The sequence below is a fragment of the Pinus tabuliformis genome, chromosome 5_1 (assembly GCF_031772625.1).
Source record: "Pinus tabuliformis cultivar Carrire ecotype Pingquan chromosome 5_1, CPIR1, whole genome shotgun sequence".
NCBI lineage: Eukaryota > Viridiplantae > Streptophyta > Pinopsida > Pinales > Pinaceae > Pinus > Pinus tabuliformis.
The window spans coordinates 731,323,997-731,349,002 of NC_142305.1; positions in this window are offsets into that span (position 1 = coordinate 731,323,997).

A 25,006-nucleotide genomic window follows, 5' to 3' on the forward strand; every position below is an offset into this window, starting at 1 on the left:
TTAATTTTCAGACTGGATCCAAGAAGATCAAATAATCATCAAGTACATGCAAATCACCCAGTCTCCTTATACAATCAACCAATGAATCACCCAACTTCTCAGAATGTTGTAAATAGAAAAGTAATACCAGAAATCTAAACCCAGAACTCTGCAGCAATAGATAAAAGACAATCAACAAATGTTTTAAGACAGGTCCGCAACTTCACTGATATAAACTTGCGGATATCCACAGCCTTTCTGTGCCTGAACTGCGCAGATCCGCACCGTATCCTTCTGCTTCTCTGTGTACCACCGCACTTTCTCCTTCTGCTGAACTGCCTACCTCAACTCAGATATGCACTGTACTCTCTGTCTGACCGCGTACCTCCGCACTGTTCCTTCTGTGCCTCTGCGTATCTCCGCACCTTGTTTTCTTCTGCGCTGCGTACCTCGCACTGTGCCTTCTATTGCACTGCGTACCCCCGCACTGTGTATTCTCCTACACTGCGTACCCCCGCAATTACACCGTGGATCGCCTGCGAACCTCTGATTAGGGCCAAATTAAAAGTCCTCCAATGTGCGACAGTTAGTTAGATCCACAGATCTGATCATGCGCCCGAGAGATCATGACTTATCAATATATTCGTCTTAAATTTTCTCCTTGATTTAGATCTAGCTTTTAAAACCAGTCACCCAAACATTCAGATCTTAAGATATTCGAATTTCACAAGTGTCTAGCCAAGTGATCTCCTTCCCCTTTTTATAGTCAAACCCTTATCCACACCATGGGACAAAACCATCAAAAACCAATACAAGGGATCCAAACCGGGGTTCAATAAATTAGATCCTATACCATGGGCCAAAACCATAGGATCATAAAAGACGGGCTAAAAACCAAGGGCCAAACATAGGATACCCCACGTGAGCGCGCTTCTCTGCATTGGAGTGAGTGAACTGGGGGACCGCACCTTATGAACGGTGAACCTGCGGGTATGTCCGCACTCCTTGGACGGCGAACTTGCGGGTCCGCACCTTTTGAACGATGCACCTGCGAACCTCTTATTTTCCATTATTTTAAGAGCCTGAATAGAGTTTTGCCACTTGAGTGAGTTTCCATCAAGTACAAAACCTGTACCATAGAGGCAAACCAGAATCATAATGCCAACAATCTCCCCCTTTGGACTTGATGGCAACCTCAAGATCCTCAGCGTCATTCTCCCCCTTTGACATCAAGGGAAAAGGGTTATGCTCCCCCTGAGACCATGCTTAAATCTTTAATCATGCTCCCCCTAACGATAAACCAGATCTACAAACCATAATCCACCATACACCATAAGAGAAAGAGACATATTGCAGCAATATTTAGATCAACATCCATGATCTTCTTCTGTGCTACCATAATGCCAACAATGCATTATATGTGCTCCCCCTTAACCTGTGCCATTCGATCTTCGACCAATCCATAAGCCAGAAAATGTACGCGTATACCCCATATGAACCTCGTGTACAACCAACAATCTCTGAAACAGATGAGATTCAACAAAAAGATGATACATCAACAACCCCCAGCTTTTGCCTGAGGTATTCAAAGGTCTCCCTGGGAAATGGTTTGGTGAGTATATCAGCAACTTGTTCCTTAGAAGGAACATACTCCAACTTGACCTTTTGTTCAAGCACTTGTTCCCTGAGAAAGTGATACTTGATCGGTATGGGCTTGGTCTTTGAATGCATGACTGGGTTCTTTGAAATGTTGATTGCACTTGTATTATCACATAAGATGGAGATAGGTGGAGTACAAGTGATTTGAAAATCCTGCAAGGTCTGCATCATCCAAAGGAGTTGAGTGCAACAAGATGCAACAGCCACATATTCCGCTTTAGCTATAGATAAAGCAATCGAACTCTGTTTCTTGCTGAACCAAGATACTAATATGGAACCCATAAAGAATGCACCACCACTTGTGCTCTTCCTGTCATCCACGCTTCCGGCCCAATCTGCATCTGTATAAGCATGAAGTGTGAGATCCGTATCTCTAGGATACCATAAGCCATAGTTTTGAGTTCCTTGAAGGTACTTAAAAATTCTCTTCACTGCCTGAAGATGAGTTTCCTTTGGATTTGCCTGAAATCTTCCAACTATTCCCACTGCATGCATGATGTCTGGTCGGGTACCTGTTAAATAAAGTAGACTTCCAATCATAGATCTGTAGGTTGGTTGGTGCACTGCTGCTGATTCATCATTTTCACTGAGGCTACATCCTGTGGCCATGGGAGTACATACTGGTTTTGCATCTTCCATGCCATATTTCTTCAAAATCTGCTTGAGATACTTGGTTTGAGACAAGAAAATCCCACCTTCATTTTGTTGGATTTGCAATCCAAGAAAATATGTCAGTTCTCCAAGCAAAGACATTTTGAATTCTTTCTGCATCACCAAGGCAAAGCTTTGACTCATAGCTTCTTCATTGCTGCCAAAGATAATATCATCTACATACACAACAAGTATTAGTAATTTGTCATTTTCAATTTTTATGTAAAGATTGCTATCTGCTGATCCCATTGAAAAACCTTTTTGATGAAGATATTTGTCCAAACAATAGTACCAAGCCCTTGGAGCCTGTTTAAGACCATAGAGAGCCTTCTTTAGTTTGCATACGAGATTTGGATCATTCCCAAGGATGAACCCATCTGGTTGCTCAATGTACACTTCTTCTTCTAAGTCCCCATTCATAAAGGCTGATTTCACGTCCATTTGAAAAACTTTGAACTTCTGAAAGCTTGAGAGAGCAAGGAACATTCGGATGGCCTCAAGTCTAGCAATGGGAGCAAAAGTTTCTTCGAAGTCTATTCCTTCTTGTTGAGTATACCCTTTACACACAAGTCTGGCATTGTTTCTAATTACTTCTCCATTTTCATTCAACTTATTTTTGAAGATCCATTTTGTCCCTATGACATTCTTATCTTTTGGTCTAGGAACCAATTCCCAAGTGTTGTTCTTTTCGATCTGCTCAAGTTCTTCATCCATCGCCTTGACCCAACATTCATCTTTGCATGCATCTCTTACATTTTGTGGTTCAGTGGAGGAGAGCAATGCCAAATAGCTTGAGGCTTCTACAATTGTTCTTCTTGTTTGTACACCTACTTCTTTCTGCCCCAAAATCTGAGATTCTGGATGATTCTTTTGAACGTATCAAGATGGAGTCTTCTCTTCTATCCTTATTTGATCCTCAGGTGCCTCTTGAGGTTCTTCTTCATCATTTGTCTGATTTGGAGAGTAGTCTTCATCCTCTTCGATATTTTCACGATTTACTTGCCTATGGATGTATCCTTTTTCATCAACCACTACATCAATGCTGTCAAAAATTCTTCCAAGTCTTTTATTGTAACACTTATATGCTTTGTTGTGGGGAGAATAAACAAGGAGAATGCCTTCATCTGCTCTAGGTTCAAGTTTTCCAAGCTGTTCATCAGTGTTCTTGATATAGCATTTGCTCCCAAAATTTTTGAAATGCTTTACCGAAGGAGTCTCACCATACCAGAGCTCATGAGGAGTTTGAGTGATGTTCACTCGGACATTTGTTTTGTTGAGGATAACAACCGCAACAAATGCCGCTTCACCCCAGAAGGTTGCGGGAGTCCCAGACTCATCAAGCATAGCACGAGCCATTTGTTGGACCGTTCTGTTCATCCTTTCTACCAGTCCATTTTGCTGAGGAGTCCTAGCTGTAGAGAATTCCCTTATTATTCCATGTTCTTCACAGAAATCGAAAAATTCATTTGAGGTAAACTCCCCACCTCTGTCGGACCTGAGGCACTTAATTTTGTGATCTGATTCATTTTCAGCCAATGCTTTGAAAGCTTTGAATTTTTTGAATGCTTCGTCCTTGTGTTTCATAAGTCCCAACCAAACCATCCTAGAGAAGTCGTCAATGAATAATATAAAGTATTCTTCTCCTCGAGGTGACCTTGTCCTAAATGGACCACATACATCTGTATGGACTAGTTCAAGAGGCGTGCTGGCTGATCCTTCATTCTCAGGGAAGGTTTGCTTACCAAACTGACATGATTTACATACGGTGTTGTCTGGAATTTTGATATCTGGAAGACCACGAACATCCTGGTATTTGCATGCTTTCCTTATTTGTGAAAAGCTTAGATGCCCCAACCTTCGGTGCCATAACCAATGTTCATCATCCTTACTCAAATAGCATTGTTGTTGTCCTTCTTCAAATATGTATAGATTATTTGGAGTTCTTCTGCCTTTGATCACTGTTTTTCCTGTATCAAGATCACAAATGCTACATCCATTTGATCGAAATATTACCTCGGTTCCTTGATCACACATCTGACTGACACTCAGTAGATTATGCTTCAAGCCATCAACATACAAAACATTTCCAGCTTTGACCTTTTCTTTCAAATGAGCAGTGCCTTTTCCTTTTATGGCTGCAGGGGTATCATTTCCAAAAGAAACTTTCTTACCCTTTTCTAAAGCAGTATATGATTCAAGTTTTTCTTTATCACCTATCATATGCTTCAAACATCCACTGTCGATGTACCATAGATTTTCCTGTCCTTCTGCATAAAAGGCTATCCCACATCTTTCTGGTTGTGGTTCTTTTATTCTCCATGTTCGGGTGCTTGAGGCTTTTTCCTTTGTCTGTCAAACCCTGCTCCTGCATTCAGAATCTTCATGACCGAAGTTATTACAAATAGAACATTCAATTTCATTTTCAAGGGCCGAAAAGTTGTTATAGGTCCTTTTCGTAATCCCGGTCATACTTCTTTGTTTTTGAGCTTCTCTAGTCATGATTGTCTTATAGGAAACACATTGAGCTGTTTTGTGACCAAAGTTATGGCAAGAGAAACATTGACCATTGAAGAAACTTCTGCGATTATCAAATCTACCAGCCAAATGATTGTAATTTCTATTGTCATCCATTCTTGAAGCAAATGGAGAAGTTTTTACCTGTGGTTGGCTGTAGCTTTTGTTCACCCTTAAGATGGATTGCCCCTAGTTTACCTAGTAGTCTCTGTTTGTTCTTGAAGTAATTCGTCCTTGCTTTACCTGATGATCTCCATTGGGCTTTTGCTCATTCCTCCTTGCTGCATCAAGATAACTCTTTGAGGTGGATGCTTGAGATGTTTCTCCATTATAACCTAGACCTGTCCTAATTAGTGGAGAACACTGTAAATTGATAATCTCATCCAGAGTTTCAGATCCTTTAACAAACTTAAGATTAAAAACCTTTGTTTTGTCAATTTCTTTTCTAAGGCCAACAATTTCACATTCTAACTTCTCAAGAGATTTTTCCTTTTCATCAAGTTGAAATTGCAGAGTATCAATGATCACATTCTTTTCTTCTAAACATGTCTTGAGTCTAGAAATCTCTTCATAAAAGTCATCCACATCTATACATCCATGTAATCATCATCTTCAAAAGCCATTAAAAGTTTATAATCATTACCTCGTTCATCTTCGTCACTATTTGATAGGCCATCACTGTCTTCATGAGTGTAGTAACTTTTCTTAGTTGCATTCTGTTTCTTGTTCCATCTAACAGGTTCCTTCCCTTTATCAATCTTATCCTTGTGAGGACATTTGGCAGCATAGTGACCGACTCTTCCACAAGCAAAGCATTTGAAAGGTAACTTACCTAGGAATCATCCAGTACCCCGTTGAAGATTTCTGACAAAATTTGATTCTTCTTCTTCTTCTGACACGTGTCCTGACTCGTAGTACTCACCTTTGCCTGAAGCCTTGAAGGTAGCTTCTCTCCTGTCTGATGGACCTCCTTTCCTCATTCCATAAGCAATCAGAATTACATGTAGCTGTGACATTTTAAGGCTTTGTAGATTCTCTTTTTCTTCTATTGCAGAAAATTTAGATTCAAACCTAGGGGACAAAGATCTTAGAACTTTTTCAACCACAACAGCCTCTTTTATTTCTTCTCCCAAATTTTTCATACAATTAACAATCTCATCTACACAAAGAAAATAGTTAGCCACACTTTCATCATTATACATCCTGAGATTTTCATACTGAATCCTGAGGGTTTGAAGTTTTGCTCGTTTTACTTGATCATCCCCTTCATAGCTCAGAACAATCTTGTCCCATATCTCTTTTGCAGATTTAAACTGCATTACCTTGACAAATTCTGATTGAGATAGACATCCTAATAGAGTATTGATTGCCTTTGCATTTGTTTCATATTTCTTCTTCTCAGCCAGATCTGTTGGAGTTTCTGATGGAAAAGTATACCCTGTATCTATGATATCCCAGACTTCTGTACCAAGAGATTGAAGATAGGCAATAACTCTTACCTTCCAATAAACGAAGTTTGTCCCATCAAAAATCGGTGGCCTGATTGATGCTTCCCTCTCGTAGTTGCTCATGATGCAAGTTATTTCTTCAAGCGATCAAGCTTCTTCTGAAGAACCTGCTCTGATACCAATTGTTGAAAATAATACTGAGAGGGGGGGGGGGTGAATCAATATTATCAAATTCTTTTCAATATGCCTTCTAGATTTATACTTTAATTTATTCTTCAGATATTGATCATTAATTTGTATGTCAGTGCCATATAATAATGAACAAGAGCAAGAAAAATAGATAAGCACACCAAAGAACACCAGATATAAGGTGGAAACCCAATGTGGGTGAAAACCACCTGCTGCAATATGTCTCTATCTTCTTTCAATTAGAAACTTCTTTTACAAGGATTTTGTATTGGTGCAGTCCTTTACTAGTACGCAGGCTACAACCTGCAGAGAGCTACAACTCTCTCTCGTTTTCTAGTCTCTCCTGGAGGGGAGCTACAACCCCCTTTGCTCTTCTACTTCTTTAAGGACCATGTTTCATTAATTTTCAGACTAGATCCAAGAAGATCAAATAATCATCAAGTACATGCAAATCACCCAATCTCCTTATACAATCAACCAATGAATCACCCAACTTCTCAAAATGCTGTAAACAGAAAAGTAATACTAGAAATCTAAACCTAGAACTCTGCAGCAATAGATAAAAGACAGTCAACAAATGTTTTAAGACAGGTCCGCAACTTCACTGATATAAACCTGCGGATATCCACAGCCTTTCTATGCCTAAACTGCGCAAATCCGCACCGTATCCTTCTGCTTCTCTGTGTACCACTGCACTTTCTCCTTCTGCTGAACTGCGTACCTAAACTCAGATACGCATTGTACTCTCTGTCTGACCGCGTACCTCCGCACTGTTCCTTCTGTGCCTCTGCGTATCTCCGCACCTTGTTTTCTTCTGCGCTGCGTACATCGCACTGCGCCTTCTGTTGCGTTGCATACCCCCGCACTGTGTCTTCTCCTGCACTGCGTACCCCCACAATTACACCGTGGATTGCATGCGAACCTCTGATTAGGGCCAAATTAACAGTCCTCCAATGTGCCACAGTCAGTTAGATCCACAGATCTGATCATGCGCCCGAGAGATCACGACTTATCAATAGATTCGCCTTAAATTTTCTCCTTGATTTAGATCTAGCTTTTAAAACCAGTCACCCAAACATTCAGATCTTAAGATATTCGAATTTCACAAGTGTCTAGCCAAGTGATCTCCTTCCCCTTTTTATAGTCAAACCCTTATCCACACCATGGGACAAAACTATCAAAAACCAATACAAGGGATCCAAACCGGGGTTCAATAAATTAGATCCTATACCACGGGCCAAAACCATAGGATCGTAGAAGATGGGCTAAAAACCAAGGGCCAAACATAGGATACCCCACGTGAATACGCTTCTCTGCATTGGAGTGAGTGAACTAGGGGACCACACCTTATGAACAGTGAACCTGCGGGTATGTCCGCACTCCCTGGATGGCGAACCTGCGGGTCCGCACCTTTTGAACGATGCACCTGCGAACCTCTTATTTTCCATTATTTCAAGAGCCTGAATAGAGTTTTGCCACTTGAGTGAGTTGCCATCAAGTACAACACCTGTACCATAGAGCCAAACAAGAATCATAATGCCAACATATGCAACATTGAGCGTAAAAGAAAAGAAGGTTCAAATCCGAGATATTGGTGAATTATGGCAGAGAAGATTGGGCCATTTGCACCATGAAGCTTTGAATATCATGCAACAGATTTCTACAGGACTTCCCAAGGGTGCACTAGAGCATATAGATACATGCAAAGGGTGTACATTAGGGAAGTACACTAAATACACCTTTCATGATAAGGATAGTCAAGCGCAAGTGATCCTTGAAAGATTTGACTCAGATGTGTGTGAACCATTCTCAACAGCCTCCACGACCAAGAAAAGGTATTATCTAGTATTTGTAGATGATTTCTCACGTAAGTGATGGATTTTATTCATGGAGAAGAAAGATTTGAAATTCACTAAATTTTGTGAATTTAAAGCACTTACTGAGAAATAAATTGGCAGAAAGTGAAGGCTCTCAGGAGCGATAACGATGGATAATATGTGTCGAATGAATTCAAGAACTTTTTTGCATCAAAAGGCATTCAATGGGAGTTAATAACACCCAATAACCCATAATAGAATGGGGTGGCTGAAAGAAATAACATAGGTATTGTGGGAGTTTCATGAGCGATGTTACATGATCAGAGCCTACCATTGCACTTGTGGGCTGAAGCATGCAGCACAACTGTGTATGTGCAGAACATAAGTCCTCATCAGATTCTAAGGATGAGTACACCAAAATAAGCCTTTTTAGGTAAGAAAATATATGTGACACACTTTAGGACCTTTGGTTCATCAATTTACTGTCATGTTACTAAGTATAGAAGGAAAAATCTAGAGCCAACAATTGAGTTGGGCATATTTGTGGGTTATACTGGTAAACCTCACAACTATTGGGTGTACTTGCCATCTCACAAGATGATAGTGCCTTGTAGAGATGTGAAGTTCAATGAAGAGAAGGTCATAAGATGTTCCCTTGAGAGGGAGCTTCAGTTGCATGTAGATGAGGATAGTTTAGCTCCATAGGAAGAACCTCAAGATGATTTGGAGCAACCACTACAAAGGAGTAGAGAGTGGAAGCACCCACTCATGCAAAGAATTCCACAGATGGAAAGAACTGCACCAGAGAGGTTAAAATATTGATGCATGATGATAGAGAGGATGTGGGAGCACCCACATCAGAACGCAGACAGAGGAGGTCACCAAATTGGTACACTAGTTACATGGCTCTGATGAGCGAGAGTGTAGATATTGAGCTATCCTCATTCGAGTAAGAAGTGAAACAACCAGTATGGGTTGATGCCATGGTAGATGAGTATGACTCTATTATCAGAAACAATGTTTGGGAAGTGGTCACAAGACCAGTAGACAAGTCAATGGTTACTTCCATATGGCTTTACAAGGTAAAGCACGCAGTAAGTTGGAGTGTGGAGAAACAAAAGGCAATTTTTGTGGCCATAGGGTTCTCTCAGGTGGAGGGAATTGATTACAAGGAGACGTTTGCTCTATTAGCAAGGTACTCTTCAATCAGATCTATTCTAGCACTTTCATCGTAGATGGGATGGAAGACACATCAGATGGATGTGAAGATAACATTCCTCAATGGAGTGATTGAGAAAGAGGTGTACATTGAACAACCAAAAGGATTTGAGACCTTCAATAGAGATTCACATGTGTCTAGACTGAAGCTAGCACTGTATAGATTGAAATAAGCACCCTATGCTTGGTACACCAAAGATTGACAACTATTTCACCAGGTCGGGCTTTACCAAAAGTGAAGCAAATGCAAACCTTTACCATAGAGTGGTTGAAGGTAAATTGTTGATTATAGTATTATATGACGATGATTTAATTCTAATAGGTGATGAGAAGATGGTAAAATCTTTCAAGAGAATTCAAGATGAAGGACCTGGAGCTCATGCATTATTTCCTTGGTATGGAAGTGTGGTAAGGAGATGATGAACTGTTTGTCTCTTAGGGAAATTATTCCAATGAGATACTGAAGAAGTTATACATGGAGAGAAGCAAACCCATGGAGACTCCTCTAGTAGGGAATTGATGGAAGGAAGATGCTAGTTCAGGTGAATTAAGGGAGGCTACTATTTACAGGTAGCTTATGGGTTCACTTAATATGTATTTGGTGAACACATGACTGGATATATGTTTTGTAGTTAACCATATTAGTCAAGCAATGGTTAATCCAACCAAACTCTATTGGAAGTCAGATAAACATGTATTGAGATACCTTAGAGGCACCACTCAGTTTGGTCTTTGATATAGACGGAAAGAGGGAGTGAATATGCAAGGCTTAATAGAAACATATTGGGAAACGATTCCATATGATCAGAAGAGCACATAAGGAGGAATCCTCAGTAATGGGTTACCAACAATTTCTTGATACATCAGGAAGTAGAGATTAGTTGAACTCAATTCGGTAGAAGCAGAGTATATGGATGCTAGTCAAGCAACTTGTGAAGTTACCTGGACGAGGAAGATCCTTGTTGGGTTATTTGTTCAACATAAGGATCCTACAGTGATTTATTGTGACAATCAGATTTGTATCAAAATCTATGAGAATCTAGTTTTTCATGATCGGTCCAAGCATATCGACATATGGTTTCACCATTTACGAGATTACGTGAAGAGGAGAATCATGTTGCTAGAGTACATTACTACAGAGGAACAAGATGCAAACATCTTGAATAAGGAACTATCAAGAGGAAAATTCGAGTTCCATAGAGGTAGGATCGAGGTAGAAGATAATCCCTTTCTTGTTGAGAGGGAGTGTTGAAAATGCAACAAGAACATCCTAATTTAATTTTGTCCTTGAATTAAATTAGGAATAAAATTGCAATTCCACATCACAAGACAACTTGTATGAGTTAACTAAGTTAAATTTACTTAGTTGGTTCAGTTAATTCAAGTTGAGAGTCTAACTTGAGTCATGTAGAGTGTCTCCTACTTTATAGGAGCCCTGGTTGAGTCTATTTTGAGTTTTCATTAATTAATTTAGTTAGCTTGAGTTAAAGTTGGTTAAACTAGCCCCGGATGTGGGTGCTTCATTTGATAGTTAAGGTGATGGGACAGGGGTGCGGCAAGGCTAGACGACACCTGCCAGCCCAGCACCACCTGGTTAAGGACGGGACGCGTTTACTACAGAGGCAAGGGAGATCATTTGGTTTCACGCATTGGGAAGACGATATGCGCAACCTGAACATGGATCGGACCATCACCTCCGCATGCTTCAGGCCAAGTTGGTCTTCGGCTCCATTCAATGCAAGAGTAATGGCGGGGGATATCTGAGGAGAGGTGGTTGAAGTTAAATTCTGGTATTGCAATAGACTCGTCTGGAAGCTCCAAGTGCATAGATGGTCTGGTGAAGTTGGGTTATGGGAGGCTGCTGGGTTATGCTTGGCATCTGAGTTGCACCCTCCGCCTGCTCCTAATTTGCTCTTCTTTCCACTCTCAGAGTACCTTGGCACTCAGTTTGTTCCTTATCCCATCATGGTGCGACAACGTTTGATTAGTAGAAGGGGCGGCTCGAGGGGTGGAAGCTCTCGACAGTAGGTCAGGAGGCGAAGCACCTCGGGCTCTCCTTCTTCCTCGGCGGAAAATCCTCGCTATCCAAATAACATAAGCGGACGGGGTAGAGCAGGCCTGCACTCATCTCCCTTCCCTCTGCCCCAGCATCACTCCCCCCATACCACGCTCTTCCACTTCCGCAACACTCTCAATCAGCCAATTATCACCGCAACCATTTCCATCTCCTTCTCTGAGGAAGTGGTTCAGAGCACCCAGATGCCCTTCCCCAGGAGCGATAAGCTTAAATCGGAACCCAGTCAACACAGAGCTCAGTAGAATGCAAACAAAGACAAGGAAATTGCGCATGATGGGCATGGTGGACAGCCCAAACGGAAAGGGAAGGAGTTTGTGGGGGAAAGGCATGAGGATTTAGTGCCTCAGCTTGCCATGCCAGCCATGGAGAAGAGCAAGATGAACGAGGAGGACACGCAGCTCGATGAAGGAAGAAGAGAAGGCGAGCAAAAGGACAAGGGCCAATCTCAGCCAGACAACCACGATGATTGGAGCTGCCCGATAGTGGAGGAACCTGCCACGGAGGAGTTCATCACCAAAATTACCAATGCCAGGTGGCACTTCATCTAACTTTTGGTTCTTCTTCTTTTTTGTCCACGTAGGCGCACCCAGGAGGATGAATTGCTGGTTTTATGTTGTTTTATTAGCACTTTTCAGAAAACTGTGGCAAATGTTCAGTGATGTCTTCTTTTTTGTAATTCCCGCACTATCAAACTGGTTTTCCCTCTGTTGGGGCAGTCTTAGAACTAGTTCTTCGGCAAGCTGAGATAGGCTGTTTTCCTTCACAACCAGAACCACTCTGTAAACATATTTTTTCTTCTCTTAATAGATTAAACTTACTTAGCAAAAAAAAATAAAGTTGGTTAAACTAGTTCCAACTAATGGAGGAACTAGTAGCAGATCAAGCAATGGGGTCCTGCTTCATGTGTTCAAATAGTTAACTGATGATTCACTCATAAATAACTCATACATGTCAGAGCTGAGAGTTACCTAGTTGATATTGGAGTTTAGGGACAATGTATTATCAGTTGTATAATCATCCGAGCTGTATAGGTGGTGCATGCAGTTAGAGGAAGGCCTATGAGGATTGCATAATTCATATTAAGGAATTTACCTAATTAATACGAGGATAATTCCAAAGGAAACAACGTAAGGAAATAGGGACTTGGCAAGCCAAATTTTGGTTAAGTATTGGTTTTGGTTTTTATAGGAAGTAGTGAGAGATAGAGATAGTGCAAAGGTTTCTTGGGCTTGAGAAAATCATTGTAATATTCTAATATTTTTTGACTAATGCAATATACAGATAGCAGGGGTTTTTCGCTGTGGTTTTCCCTAGGAAATCATTGTGAATGTGTTGATTAAATTATTTCTCATGTATGCTTTATGATTTCATGATCATTTAATTGCTTTCTTTGATGAGTATAGTAGATTCAAGTCTATTGTTTTAGTAAATTACAATTAGCAGTTTGAATCTACAAGGAATTTGTACAAGTGGAGCAAGAGAGGATTCAGGAATGAGAGGAAAATCATCCTCACAAGTAGGGGGAAGGTTAGGAGAAGGATCTAGAGAGGTGAAAGGATTGGAATTAGAAGGTAGGGAGAGAGAAGAGGATGGGGGAGGAGAAACTCGTTGGGGGGACTGAAGAGGAAGGGATAAAGGAATTTGAAGGCTTATTTCCATATTTTTTATGTTTGACAATTTTCCATTGGAGTTCTTGTGTTTTGACTGATTCTTCTACTTCTCTCTTTGGACATCTATTTGCAAAATGACCATATTCATGACATACCTTGCATTTGAAGGGAAATTTATCATAATTTAGTTGTTGTATGTGAGCCCAATTGTCTAACTTGATCTTCAAAACTTTTGGTAATCCTTTTCCCCGGTCAATTTCCACACATATTCATGCACAAACATGCATATTTTCTTTTGGTTCATAGCTATCAATGTATTTTCCAAAGGCATTTCCTATAACTTTAACAGATTCATCTCCCCAGCAGTGAAGAGGAAGGTGAGGGAGACGAACCCAAACAAGAACTATGTTAGGAACATCGAGTTTGAGATCGAAATCTAGGTTCCATCTATTCAGGTATAAACCTCAGGTGTCCATGAAGTATGGACCATTTCTAAATATAAGATCTCAGTCCTCCTTGGATTCAAAATAGAAAGTGAAAAAACCTCTTCCACAGAAATGAATGGAGATTTGGCCTTGAGTTGAAGCGGCCTAGTTCCTTTCCACCCATTTTTGCACTATTTTTGGAGAGGGCCAGAGGTCCATGAACTGTCCAACCAAGCCCCTCTCAGCAAGATAAAGAGCAGATATTTGAGGCATTGCAGGAGGAAAAATGATTTTAGGGATGTCCTCCATTCTTTTGACGAAATTTGAGATCGAGGGATGCTCACGAGGCACACCAAGAGAGGATCAAACTCTGTAGGGGCTATGGGAGGGAGAAGCAAAAGGTGGATTAGGTCTCAGATGCAGAGGGAGAGTGCAGTGTGGGAGAGCGATCTCTTTTCTCTTAACTTTTTATTTACATTACATGTTTATTGAAATTAATTAATATTATTTAAATTTTAAGTAAATAAATAATTTGTTATATTAAGAGTAATGAGGTGTCTTACAATTCAGTATGTGTGAGAACTTATTATAAATTAAAGTCATTCTTTTAACTTTACATTAAAAAATTAAAAAGATAAGTTGAAGTCATCTTAAATATTTTATATTAAATTAAATTAAAAATAAATAACTACATACATAACAAATAAAAAAACTAAGTACATCTTAATCCATTTTGTCAAGAAGGATAGATATGTTAATATAATTTTTTTAATATAAAGGAATTAATACATAACATGGGACTAAATGATTAAAAAATTATACATTAAGAAATTTGATCCCTCTTGAACATAGATCTTTATAATAATTTAATATTTGAATTATTTAAAATTGTTTGTGTGTGTCTGAGTGATTAGAGGAATCAATGATGACATGGTGTTTATTCCCACAACTAATTCTATGACCTAACGATAATCTATAGTTGAGGATTAGGTAGGTGGGACACTCATGAGGTTTCAAACCAATGAGCATTAAGCAAGGAGTGGATTAAGGTTACACCCATTGACTATTCTATGTCTCATGTGCTTATTTTGCAATATATTATAATAATTTATTTTTTATTAATAATATATTTTTTGTTAAAATAATTAAATAAATAAATTTAGATAAAATAATGGTTATAGATATGAGAAGATCTCTCTCTCTCTCTCTCTCTCTCTCTCTCTCTCTCTCTCTCTCTCTCTCTATATATATATATATATATATATATCACTTCGATATAAATATTATAATGTTGTGTGAGAAATATGTCATTGAGTTTCCCTATGGTAGTGTCAAATATGGAATCCCCCCATGATCATTAGTGATATAGGTTGTCAAATTCCCGTCTAGTAGAAGAGGTAGATGTGACAATTGACAACCTCCTCATCGATAAGCTTAAAAAGAGGAAGAATGATCTACTACAACTTTTTGGGAAAACATTCCTCTTAAGATACAAAGAGAAATTAACAATGTTGAACATGAAGCATAGGTTGAGAGTACATTCATTTTAGATGTGGAAATTGAGGAAAATGTAGGTTGGTGGATCCCTAATACACAGAACACCTGCACAAAGAAGACTAGATATATGAAAAAAATAAACCTATATTGGTAGATAAAAACTATCAAGGTGCCCGTGGAACAGTTAGAAGCTCAACAAGAAGTCTTGCTCAACATTAAGAATGTGCCATTGTAGTTGAAGAAACTAATTTCTAAGGACTCTATGCTAGAAAAGAAGGTAGCAGGATTGGAATTATTTAGCTTGAGGACACAAAGGCCACTAATACATTCAGGTAGATTCTTCATGTAAATGAATGGCTACTTTTTTAATTATTGTTTTCTACATTAAAAGCAATAAGGAAACTAATTAAGGAAATGACAGGATTCAAAGTTATAGTAAATTTTTAAAATATTTAGTTTATCTGATAAATGTGATATCATGGGGATCATGTATATTTCCAAAGGAAGCCTTACTATGCTAGTAGTCTAGTTTCCCTAGTAGCAAACTGAAAACCATAGGAAATTTTCGTAAGGTAATATTTTTTTTGTAAGTGAGAGAAGTTATATTATATTAAAATATGGTAATTACAATCGAAATTGTGTGTCTTGAGATTATATCTCATACAAAAATTAAAATTATTTTTCTTTATGTTCTTACAAAATATACAAAAATTTCCCTTCCATATGAGCTGAGTGGTCTGATAGAGACTGGTTTCCTTAAGATGATTTTTAGCTTGACTGCTTCCAAAATTATCAGCCTTTGCAATAAACTTGCAACTTAATTATTGTATTATATTTTACATATGATATTCTTAGAGAGTGAAACATATCAAATGAAGAAAGTTCCCAAAACAAACAAAACAAGGAAAGTGCCCAAAATAAGAAGTAAGCACACTTAATCAAACTTAGTTGTCCAAGGGGTCCTCCTCCAACTTGAGCGTCTTTTTAGGGGTGCTACTACTAGGGGCGGCCTTAGTGGCCTGGTGCCTGGTGGAATCCCCACCTGTCTCTCTTTTAATGCTCATTGAACCAGCTCTGTTGTCTTGCATGGCGGCGATGCGATGCTTCAATGGCACGTAGTTGGGTGAATACTTCATTACAAAGTGACGATGATGAAAATATTCCACATACACTATGAATTTGTCATTCAACATGTCAATCTTGACTTCCAAAAGTCTTGGTATTTTCTCTTTGCTCCTGCTGAGAAATTCCAAGAATTTTTTCGAGATACCAGGAGAGCTCAATGGTCCAGCTATACAGGTTCTCCCTGGTCCTAATGAGTCAGGGTCTGGGATCCATTCAAATTGAGCATCAACCTCTTTTCTTGTTATGTTCCATATGATGTTTCGGGCCAAGAGCTCCATATTTTGGATATGTAGCTAAGTTTCTGGTGCCACAAAAACATTGAAGTTGAGCGTGGCTCTCCTAGTTGACACTTATAATCAGGATCGAGGCTGCATGCCAAGGTCATTCCATCTTTCATTGTTGTGACCTCTTCCTCAGCGGGGAGCAAGGGTTGAGCAGTGACGAGGAGACATGATGAGGGGGTGGTAGTCAAAGGAAAATTTTAGCGTAGAAGAGTGGAAAAAGAGGGCAGGAGGGGCAAGTAGGCAATGAGGATGATGAAGAGGAGCCGGTGGGTTGGGGTATTCATAAAGGGGTGGTCGAATGAGAGTAATGGGAAAGAAGTGACAATGAATGAACCATTGATTACGACCAGAATAATGTACAGAGCAAAAATCATGTGAGATCAAGGGATGTAATTGGGTGATGAGTCAAGGAGGATGTCATCTAATAGCAGCATTATAATCAGGATTTTTATTCCCTCATGTGGATGATTGGAATTGATGTTCGTATTGGAATTCATAATATCAAGTTAGCGGAATCGTACCGATGAGGTCTAGGAATCTAACTAGCCCACCATAACTAAGATTCTCCCGTATCTTGTTTTCCTTACCATTTATAACCTCACACTCCTGGTCCTCCCATGCAAAGGAGTGAAGCCTGATGCTGCCACCTATCTCTTCTTTAGATAACTTGTAAGTTAGGTTGTTAGCCTTTCATCTAACGACTTATATGTGGAGCCCACTAAGCTTGTTGATGTGCTGGTTGATTCGATGGAGTTTTTTGATCAATCACTAGTTGTTCGTGACCTTGGTGACGACACTTCCTTGTTGTAGCTTGTGGCCTATGAAGGTAGCCAAAGTTGAGTCACCTTCTATGATGAGCGGCCAGAATCCTTGAGCTTTTGCAATGGCAAGGCCATGATCTAATTCCTGAATCTCAGTTGTGTTATTAGTGGTAGTGCCAAGGCTACCCATGTAGCTCCATAATATCTCCCCATCTGAATTTTTGAAAGCCCCACCACAACCCGTAGTCTCAAGATTGCCTTTTGCAGCCCCATCACAATTCATCTTCACCAAGTAATTTTCGAGGGGGAGTCAGTGACTAGGAGCTTCAGGGTTCACATTCATCGGGTTATCTTTGGTAGGAGGATGACGCTCTAAGTCAAAGAGTATAATTCATTGATCATTGGGACAAGGGGGACCATTAAAGCTTAGAATTTTGAAGATGGCCATAGTTTTGCATACTATCTGCTTAATTAAGGTAAAGAGGATTTCCTCCGATTTTTTCTAATTCTTAAAGGTTTTGGCATTACATCCTTTCCAGACAGTCCAATAAATGGTATCAAGTATAATGTTCCTTCATTGGATGGGGGGAAATTGTTGTTCACCAATTCTCCAAAGTGCTAAGAATGGAAGTCGTGTCCTTGTATAAGGTTTTGAAAACTTTAGTTGCCTATTCCCATAACTTGTTGGTATAGTTACTGGTGTTCAATATGTGGTTAATTCTTTCCTCATTCAAATCATAGAGATGGCATCTCAACAAACCCATGAATCCTCTTCTCCACAAATTGTTCGAGGTGATAATTACCCCTGCATAGTCAACCAAAGAAACAGAGTGAATTTTGGTCATAAGTATCTCTCCCATAGGATTTTCCATTTATGTTGTTTCTGAAGTTGATCACGATTGGCTATATAGCTATAGAACTCTTTGAGATTGAAGAGTTCAGCTTTGTGTTTTCCCTAGCAAATCTTATCCTTCCCTTTGTCGAATTGAATCTTCCTTTCCTGAATGGCTTGGGCAAAGGTGTTTTGGTCAAGATCGTCAAGTAGAGGTTCCCAGTCTTTTTCATCCAAGCAATCTCTCCATCTTTCATTCTCAGTGTTAGGTTTCCAGTAGTAAGCCACCTGAGTTTTTCCTTTCTCTTGAATAGCCATTTGAAGCGAGGAAACCTACTCCCTTTCCAAGACTGGTAATTATTGCCATGCATCTTCCCATAAAAGGGTTTTTCCCCCATTGTAGATCTCCCAGAAGCTGTGATTTTGGATGATTATTTTATTTTTCCAAGCCTGGTTCCAAATAACAGAGCCCTTGATGTTTCCTATAAGCTTGATAAGATCTCCATTTGCATAGTTAGGCTCATATTTCACCTTCCAAATAAGATCCCAAGGTGTGAGTGGGTTTTCCATACACCTCCACCAGGTTTTAGCCCTTAGGGATTTCCCTAAAATTTCTGGGTATCTTAGACCTAGCCCACCAGCATTCTTGGGCTTGCAAACCTGATCCTAGGCTACAAGAGCCCGTTTTTTCTTGAGGTTAGACCCTCTCCATAAGAAGTTTCGTTTAATACTTTTGATGGCATTGGTCATCGACTTAGGGGAAGCTAGAGCTGAGAAATGATACAAGGGCATGGTTTGCAAGAATGATTTTATGAGGACCAATCTTCCCACTAGATTTAGGGAGTGAAAGGTCCAATTGGAGAGATTTTTACGAAGCCTTATGAGGAGGTTCTCCCAATTACATTTTTTGTGGGATTTATTAGTGAGAGGAACTCCCATATATTTAGAGGGGAGAGAGAACCTTTGAAAACCTAGAATTTTGCTGATGTTTCTTTGAATGGAAAAGGGGTTATTGAAGAAGAATATTTTGGATTTCTCAAGGTTGATGGATGTACCAGAGGAATTCGAAAAATAGTTAAGAATATGTTTGAAGGAAGCAGGTTCATTAAGCGTAGGGCGGCCCATCAAGAGAGTGCCATCCATGAATTTTTAATGGGTTGATGAGGTGCCAGGCTTATAAATCTTAAGGCTAGTGAGAGTGTTACTGAGGTTGGAAGCCATGAGAGTTCTGCTTAGTCCTTCGACAATAATGACAAAGAGGAAGGGGGATAGAGAATCTCCATGTCTGATGCCTCTGGAAGGGCAGAAAGGCTTAGAGGGACAGCCATTAACCAGGATATAAAAGAAGGCTCCTAAGACTAGAGCCATAATCTAGTTTATGCAGTCTTGATGGAAACCAAAAGTAGCTAAGACTTCCTGCATGTAGTTCCAGTTGAGTTTGTCGAAGGCTTTTGACATATCTAATTGCATCATCGTGTTAGGATTATTTTGGGTATTGAGAGAGTGAATCATTTCATGCGATAAGATAATATTATCCAAAATTTATCTGCCCTCAACATACCCTGTTTGATTGGAAGGGATGAGGAGGGGGAGAACAATCTTGATTATGTTGGTCAAAACCTTGGAAATGATTTAGTATATAACATTGAATAGGGTGATCGCTTGGAAGCGATCCAGAGAGTTAGCTCCTTCCTCCTTCAGTATAAGTGTGAGGAAGGTGGCATTGAGTGCTTTCAGAATAGTTTTGTTGATCCTTGAATCCTCCACTAGGGCATGAACTTTATCTTTTTTGAAAGGAAAATAGGTTTTGAAAAAACAATGGTGAAACCATCAAGCCTAGGAGCTTTCTTGTTGGGCATGGACATTACTACATCCTCCATTTCCTGCATGGAGACCTCTCAAAGGAGCATTTTATTGTGGTCCTATTTAAGGATGGAGGGGCTGTTATTGGTGATTTCCTTGGTGGCTTGGGATCTGTCCACCTGAGGCTCCTCCAAGAGATTACTATAGAAATCATTTAGCTCAGTCGAGATGTCCTCATGGGTGTGAACAATACCCCCATCTCTAGATTTAAGGTTGAGGATTTTGTTGTTTTTCTTGTGCTGAATCATAGGCCGATGGAAAAACAAGGAGTTACATTCCCCACACCTAAGACAATGGATTCATGACCTCTATTGCTAGAGTTTCTCCTCTTGCTGAGCTCTATCTTCCCATTTCTTGTGGAGGCTCATTTCCTCTTGTGTCATTTGATCTGTGAGGCCATTATGGATGATTGATTGTTGAAGTTATTCCATGGTTTGTTCCAACACCTTCTTATCTTTGAATATATTGCCAAAGACTTCATTGTTCCAGCTTTTTTATTTTTATTTTTATGTGCCTTATTTTTTGCTGGAATTGGTACATTATGGTGCTAGATTGAGTTGGAGAGACTTCCCATGAGTTATTCGTGTTGCCAAGGAATTTTAGGTGCTCAAGCCAGAAAGCCTCAAAGTGAAAGGGCCCATTTTTGGGGGCAAAGGTGATGTGAAACCGTAGATCGATTGGCCAATGGTCATATCCTATTTGGGGAAGAATGTGACCTTTAGTTACCAAATAGGTTATATAGATGGATTCTAAAAGCATGAAACGATCAAGCCTAAAGGAAATTTGTTTGTCCCTACCTCTTCTATTATTCCAAGTGTAAGTGCCATTCACATTCAAAATATCAATCGGTCCCATTTTATCAATTGTTTCTTGGAAAATTTATGAATCTATGTCCAACCTGTGAAGCCCTCCTTTCTTTTTAGACAAATAAAGGACCATGTTAAATTCGCCACCTATGATTTTGTAGGGAAGGGGTATGGTAGCAAGGATTCTCATGACCATGGTTAACATTTGTATCCTCTAATCCATCTTGTTGGGTGCATATAGGTTGGTTACACATATGGTATTAAAGGTACCTATGATTTTTAGGACTGTTGTGATGGAAATTCGAGTTGAAACAGAGGAATTTAATTCATAGAGGGAGCTCTTTCAGAGGATCTGTTGCATGCCAACAGAGTTAAGAGCTACATTAGATAAGTAGCAATACTTATTGAAGCAATTCTTTTATAGAGTCTGTAGGTTTTCCATGGCCAGCTTGGTCTCCTGGAGGAGTACAATTTCTGGTTTGTCTACCATGAGTATGTGTTTTAGGATTCTTCTTTTCCCTAGGCCATTTAGACATCTAATGTTCCAAGATATGCAATTAATTGATAAATATGGGAGGTTAGCATGATATATCTTACCTTTCCCCCATTGAGTAATCTTTCTCCTATATCTTGGAGGAGTTGGCTTGTGGTTTTCCTCCCTCTCTTCTAGTTGGGACCTTTGGGATTATTCTGGTCTACTGTGATGTTTTTTAGGATTTATTGGAGAGCCAAGTTCTTAGGGGGCTTCCTAATCGTACCTTGTTTTAGTTCCTCTTGTAATATATAAGCTCCTTTGATTTTTTGTATATGCTCCTAAGGTATGGTAGCTAAGCCTCCTTTTTTCCCATTTCTTTGCTATGAAGTTGAGTTCTACACCTTCGAGGGCTTCTTCTATGGCATGATCTTCAGCTCATATTTATGGCATCACGGTTCCATTTCAATGTCTTCTAGAGTCTGCTCCTCATATTCTTCGTAGTGCTCGCAATTATCCCCTATAAATTTGTTTTGAACCGTCGAGTTTTGGATTATTCCTGTGTTTCATTCCTCGATATTCTTACCTAAATTTAGTTCCTCTTGCTCTTCTTGTAAGGCTTCAAAATTGTTTGTGTTGGCTACTTGATGCGATCCTTGTTTGCTTTGAGTCTTCTTGTTGTGCCTATTTTTAGGCCCCACTTTAGTGTAGCCTTGCTCATATAACTCTTTTTTGTGCTTGAGTATTATTTTGCTGTGCTTTGTTCTGGGCAAAGCCTCTAAATAAATTCCCATGCTCATGGCATTTTCTGCCTCGAAAAGGTATACATTCATAGTAAATATTCTGGAGCCAAGCTTCATCCCTAAATACTAACTTGATTGCCTCTGATAGTGCCCTTGAAACATCCATGTAAACAGATATTCTTGCGTAGGAGACATAGTAACCATTTATGATACCCTCTGACATTTTAATATATTCCCCCAGCTCATCTCCTATTCCTTTTAACATTGATGGTGACCAGTAGTCCATGGGTAGCAAGTAGAGCCTTACCCAAACATGGACTCTAGTGAAATCCTCCTTTTAAGGATTGAAATTTTCCTTCCAATACTGCATGTAAAGACCCGCAGAGTTGAAGAAATATGGGCCTCCTTCGAATATGCGATCCCTATCTTCTAGGAGGTTAAATATAACCGTGAACCCTTTAGATCCTAAATGCAACTGAATCTCTCCTTTCGGGTGTTATTTTTTCTGTATCCACCAATTTAATGATTTTTCCATAGGCCATATCCCAATGAACTTGCAGATGACGACATGCTCCTGCATGAAGTCCCTGTAAGCTGCAACATTTGGGTCCTGAATCTCCAGCACATGAATCTTCTTTTCTTTAGGTCTACAATTATTGTTGTTTTTTGTTTGTGTCCTTTGGGTGTCTTCTTCATGAGCATGGTTGGTTCCAACCTCATCTCCTTCCTGAGAAGTCGAGGCTTCCTTTGATGTGTTTACATTAACTTTTTTGCTCACTCCTGCGACTTTGGATTTCCTAGAGAAGTGGAAGGCGTTGTATGTGGTGAGCCTTATGAAGGGTGATGTTTCACGTTCCTTACTCTTTCCCATAATAGCGTCTGAAAGAATGGGGACTCAGAGCCCCCCCTGCATGTGACATGATCTGAACTGAGTAGAGAGCTTAGAAACCCTAGCAGCAGAGAGAATTATGAGACCCTAACATCAAAACCATCTCCTTGATATTTACGTAAGGTAATATAAATATTTACCTACATTATATTTAAAATGTGTGGGTGTGTGTGTGTGTGTTGTGTTGATTTTATATGGAATTAAGTCATATTTTAAGTTAATTTAAATAATTTTCCTAGATTAAGTTCTCATGTCAGGTAATAATGTAATTGAGCATGGAGGCTTAAATATTTAGCCCTCATGTAGATCCTTCCCCCAGTCAAGTTTCAGAATGGTACTTAGATTATCATGGAAATTCAAGGGTAGTTTAAGGTTAATTAGCTGGAAATGAAGGAGGTCTTTCTCCTAGGTATGTGAGGTGATGGATTTTGTTCTAATGATTCCCTTAACATCAAGATTGTAACTAGATTGAACATCCCTAAGTTGGAAGAAAAAAATGATAATGATGGTGGGCGGTGCAAGTCTTCTTAACATGTAACACTCTAGTGGGTTTTTTGTTATCTTAGGCCCTATGACACTCATGCTCTTATTGTTTTGTTTTTCTTGGCTAAAATAAATAGTTTTTATTCCTATACTGCTAGTCCTCCTTCTAATCTTTATATTTCCTACTTGTGTTAGTGTGAGGTTTACCTTGGTTATTTTCTCTTTTTTCTCTAGGCTCTTATCATTCCCCCCTTTCTATTTATCCACTATGATATCTATTGGTGTGGAAAAACTATAGGGTCTTCTCATTTAAAAAAAAAAAATGTGTAGTGGTTTTGCTTTATAGATCCCAAGGTCTATTAGAGCTCCTTATTTATTTTTTTGCTTCAAATGAGGTCCGTGGTTAGCTATCTATCCACCCTAGGGGAGATTTATTGGTGGATACTTATGTTGGGTGATGGTGGTGGTTTTGTTGCTACATACCGTGTTTCCTATTGGTGGGTTCTTGTAACATGTATCTAAAATTCACCGAAGTAACATTCAATATTTACCTAGTAACAATTTTTTTAAACAATCTACATCATCATCATTACGGGAAGCTTGACTATTACATTATTAACATATGAAGGAATCACTACAATTACCATTTAAGATTTACTCTTACAATATGATGCATTGATTACTATTTTATTCTCAAAATATTACTTGTCCCTCATACTTGGATTGGTTATGGTACTTGGACTCTTTAAACTATATCCCAATGTTTACATATCATTTGAGACATTCCTTTTGACTATGTTAATGGTCATGATTGTGTTAAATCAATAACATGCAACAAGTCTATAAATAAACTTTGTATTGGTTATTTATTACTTGTTTGGACATAAACTTGGTTAGAACCAAGGTAAAATTTACGAATCTCCCTCACCATACCTTATAACATCATATATATAATTATTATGGCTCTATGCAAGGAAACTTCCTCGTGGTACTATGGTTTAAAGGCAGAGGGGCCCAACTATATTTCAATTGATGTGATGGGCCATGTGGTTGGAGGTCTCAACCTTGCCCACTCACTAGTCCCATGGAGTTTCATTATGGATGGTGGCGATTTAATATGATTCATCAATGATGGAGATTGATCAAAACACCATTAGGGTAATGAACTACCCTTCACTCATTTGTCAGTTGCGCCATTTTCATGTTAAGTTTTGAGAACGAATATCTCCAACTATGAAGAAAACTAAGATACTAGGATTTATCCTCCATCCAAATTAGCTATCACAGTGATTCTTTGTTTATAATAAGGGTTTTTCATGGATTATTTTATCTATAGTTGCCAATAAAGGAAAATTTTCATGCCATAGTTAAAGTGCTAACTCTGTCTCATCTTAATTTTGCATCCTGTGTTTTTCTTAAAAGTTATATTTATTGTACTCACATGAATTTGATAATGGAGTAATTCATGTTTTCAAATTTATTTTTTCTTGCAAGGGGTGTAGCCTTCCTTTCTGTGGCCTCGGCAGGCAACTATAGGGTTTTCCCATAGCATTTACACTTTTCTCCCCTCCTAGTTTTCTAAGGTATACACAAGGTTTCGCTATCAATTTTCTTTTTAAGATCCTTATTCTATTTGTTTCTTTTAGTATATAAAGATTAAATTC